Genomic DNA, 4,415 nt, shown 5'->3' with positions numbered 1-4,415 from the left:
AGCTGTCATATGATCCAGTAATACCACTCCTGGGCATATATTCAGAGAAATAGCAGCACTATTTACTATTGCCAAGACATGGAAGCAATGTAAATATCCATCTACAGATGAATGGACAAAAAAGATGTGGTATATGTATACAATGGAATATTACTCAGCCATAAAAAAGAATGAAATAATGCCATTTGCAGCAACATGGATGGACCTAGAGATTATCATACTAAGTGAAGTAAATCAAGAAAGAGAAAGACAGGGAATTCCCTGGCAGTCCAGTGGTTAGGACTTGGCACTTTCACTGCCGAGGGCCCAGGTTCAATCCCTGGTCGGGGAATTAAGATCCCTCGAGCCATGCGGCATGCCAAAAAGAGAGAGAGAGAGAGAGAAAGACAAATACCATATGATATCACTTATATGTGGAATCTAAAATATGACACAAATGAACTTATCTATGAAACAGAAACAGACACACAGATGTAGAGAACAGACTTGTGGTTGCCAAGGGGGAGGAGAGGTGGGGGAAGGAAGGACTAGGAGTTTGGGATTAGCAGATGCAAACTATTATATATAGGATGGATAAACAACAGGTCCTACTGTATAGCACAGGGAGCTATAGTCAATATTCTGTAATAAACCATAATGGAAAAGAATATGAAAAAATATATATGTATGTATAACTGAATCACTTTGCTATACACCGGAAACTAACACAACATTGTAAATCAACTACACTTCAATAAAAAAAAGAGAGAGAGAAGCCATTTTAGGCCTAAACCATTTTGTGATCTAAGCCTGGCCACAATGCTTGCCCTTGAACAGGTCTCAGTAATAATGATCTTAAGGGAACAAAACAACAAACTGTTGTCAGGCAAGAGAAGTAATAATAGCAAAGATAATAAATCAGTTGTAAAGACTCCCAGTTCTGTTTCAAGGATAAAGATTAGCCTGAAGCACTTTCTTGAGCTGTTTTGCAGAATTCAAATCCCCCTCAAGTGCTCAACCATCAGATCAACTGGAACCTAAAGGATGATGATGCTGACCTTTGCTGACGTCATGACTTCAACTATAGCTTGGACTCTGACGACCTTTGCCCCAATTCTATGCTGAGATCTCCTCTGCTCAAGCCCCTCCATGTGTATGCATACACCACCCAATCCCCTTCATGAATATGCATGCACCCTTAGCTTAAAACTTCCCCAATTTTGCTGTTCAGGGAGATACCACTTTGGAAAAAATCCCCAGTGTTCTCCTTATTTGCTGCAAGTAATAAATCCTTCCTTCTCCTGCTCTTTGACTTGGTTGTATCTTTTGGCTTGACACCCACCAAGAGGCGAACCTAGTTTTTGAGCAACATAATTGCTCTTACACGGACCAACCCTCTTACCTGCTTTTTGTAATTTTTCACTTCCCTCACTCTACTTGAGCCCCTGCTTGCTCCTCCTCCCTCCTCTCTCATTCTGCCTTTAAAACACCCTGCACAAATTGGAACAGAGCTCAGCTCTTTCCCCTACTGTCAGTAGTTACTGAACAAAGTCTGTTTTCACTGCTTTAACTAAAGTCCAACTTTGTTGATCTTTGACACTCTCCACCATCACCCTCCCTCAGAGACTCAGGGACAGAGACCACATCTGTTTTGTTCACTGCTGAATCCCAAGTGTCTCCAAGAATGACAGGCGCAACAAACATTTGCTGAATGAACAAATAAATGTTTGTTAAAATGCATATAGTAAAAACACCCTGTTGGGCTGCACCCCGCAGGCCTATAAGCCCTGTGCTTGCCCAGCTTCAAGACTGAAGAAAGAGCCCAGAGTCTGAGACAGGGACATCAGTGGTTTAATGGATGGGGGGATCTTACATGTCTGAAGCAAGGTCCTGAAGCGACATCCCACCGTGTGTTGCGGATGGCGGGCAGGACATAGCTATGGCGGGCAGGACATAGATGCAATCTTTGCTCTGGGGGAAGGGGAGATCGCCAGTTATAGGGGGAATTGACGTCAGGTTGGCTCATCGGTTACCAGGGAAACTAGCAGAGGAGCATGCCCCTCATTGCCCCACTGATAAGAACATTCGTCAGTAGCTGGGGCCTGGGGCAAGTATGTAGGAAGATCAGTCATGTGAGTAGGGGATAGGTGAAGCAGGCACTGGTCGAGCAGGGGACGTACAGAGAGCAAGAGAACAGCCATCTTCAGTGGTCTGACCATACAGACCCCAAGATTGTGAGACAGGAGACCTAGATTTTAGTCTCATCATTTGTCTTGGTTAACTTGTTACCTGAATCAAGTTTCTTCATCAGGACTTCCCTGGTGGCACAGTGGTTAAGAATCCGCCTGCCAATGCAGGGGACACACGTTTGAGCCCTGGTCCGGGAAGATCCCACGTGCCGTGGAGCAACTACGCCTGCGAGCCACAACTACTGAGCCTGCACTCTAGAGCCTGCGAGCCACAACTACTGAGCCTGCACTCTAGAGCCTGCGAGCCACAACTACTGAGCCCATGTGCCACAACTACTGAAGCCCGCGCAGCCCATGCTCCGCAACAAGAGAAACCACCACGAGAAGCCCATGCACTGCAACATAGAGTAGCCTCTGCTCGCTGCAACTAGAAGAAAGCCCGCACGCAGCAACGAAGACCCAATGCAGCCATAAATAAATTAATTAATTAAAGAAAGAAAGAAAGAATCTGCCTGCCATTGGAGGGCACACGGGTTTGATCCCTGGTCCAGGAAGATCCCACATGCCACGGAGCAACTAAGCCTGTGCACCACAACCACTGAGCCCACATGCCACAACTACTGAAGCCTGCGTGCCTAGAGCCCGCGCTCCACAAGAGAAGCCACTGCAATGAGAAGCCACCACAACAAAGAGTAGCCCCCTCTTGACGCAACTAGAGAAAGCCCACACACAGCAACAAAGACCCAACGCAACCAAAAATATGTAAATAAATAAATGAAAAGGTGTTTCATTAAAAAAAATAGTTGCTTCATCAACTTGGTCCAACTACTATCTGTGTAATCTGGGGCAGGATATGGAACCTCTCTTTTTTCTCCGTTACCAAGCAATTCCTTCTTCACAGGATTGTTGCGAAGACTGAAATGGTGTGAGAGAAACACAATAGTGTGAGAGAAGGTGCTCAGGAAATGAGTTCCAAGCTTGACCTTTTACTGGGTCTCTATTATCTGGCCTCTTACCCAGAGCCTATAGCTTGTGCTCTTAGGAGTGCAGACTCTGGAGCCAGACTGCCTTGAGTTTCAAGTCCTGCTTTGCTCCTTACTAGTTATGTGACTTTGGAAAGTGCCTTAACTTCTCAGCACTCTCTTCATCTGTAAACTGGGGATGATTGTAATCCCTACCTCATAGCATTGTTGTGAGGACTAACAAAGTAAATACACTCACTTTGAGTGTATTTACTTTGTTAGTCCTCACGACAACACACACAACACCATATATAACGTCATATATAAGTGTTAAACAGTGTGACTGGGCCTAGGGATCCTCATTCATAAGAAGCATCAGGCTTCAAGGTCCCTGGAGCCTCGGTGACTTCACACCTGCAGCTGGAGCAGCCAAAGGCTTCCTTCCCTTTCCTTACAGGGGTCTGGGGGTCAGAGGTCAGAGTCATTAACCCAGTCTCCCACTGGGCCATTTGAATCTCCTTCAGTCTTCACTGCCTGATCGGTGGTCTGAAGTCACTCCTCTGGGCGCTGGCTGGTCGTGTCTGGGATCTTCCTCGACCTCAGTGGCCAGTGAGGAAGCAATGGTTTTCCTAGGCCACAGAGACAACTCCACAGCAATTTTCAACCCTGCCCTGCCCCAGGGACCCCCTTTTCGACTCAAAGTCCCCCAGAGGGTGGTGTGAGCCCCTGGAACTGACCGAAAGACTTGGGGTGGGATCCGGCGCGGTTACTGTCCAAATTTAGCTTTTCTTCGGGTGGTTACTGTCCAAATTTAGCTTTTCTTCGGGTGGATGATCTGGGGTCCACTGGACCTAAAATTGAAACCCTTTTAGGGCATGGAGATGTGAGGACGGGATCGAGAGGGCTTTCCTCCGGGTCTAACACACCCACTCCCTTCCGTCTTCTGGTTTTCTGCCTCCCCAGGGGCCCGCAAATTGCAATCCGGGAGAAAGGAGCAACCACCAGTGCCTGTCTACCTCTGAGGGCTCTGCGCCTACCTAAACCGCCCCGAGCGGCCGCACTTCTCCTCCTCCCCTCTCTGTGACCTGTCGCTGTCACACGCCGCTTTGTCCACATCTCCTAACAGCTACCCCCTATGAGTTGGGCCACAATCCTCCCCTCAATCGCACCTCCAGCTCCTCAAGGGACTCTCCGACCCCACTGGGCGCACATGAGCGGGCCGCGCATGCGCGGACAGCACCTCCACGGAGGCCAGCTCGACCCCGCTGGAGGGCGGGGGGGGGGG

General features: G+C 48.0%; 1 non-coding gene across 1 annotated transcript; it reads left to right on the top strand.

The window, feature by feature from the left end:
• The first annotated feature begins 258 nt into the window (after positions 1 to 258).
• TRNAE-UUC (transfer RNA glutamic acid (anticodon UUC)) lies at positions 259 to 331 on the top strand. Its single transcript has one exon. It is a non-coding gene; the product is annotated as a tRNA-Glu (tRNA).
• Positions 332 to 4,415: the final 4,084 nt, after the last annotated feature.

This window comes from Lipotes vexillifer, unplaced genomic scaffold (assembly GCF_000442215.2).
Source record: "Lipotes vexillifer unplaced genomic scaffold, Lipotes_vexillifer_v1.1 scaffold2129, whole genome shotgun sequence".
NCBI classification, from domain to species: Eukaryota; Metazoa; Chordata; class Mammalia; order Artiodactyla; family Lipotidae; genus Lipotes; species Lipotes vexillifer.
This window is presented reverse-complemented; position numbering and strand designations above follow the sequence as displayed.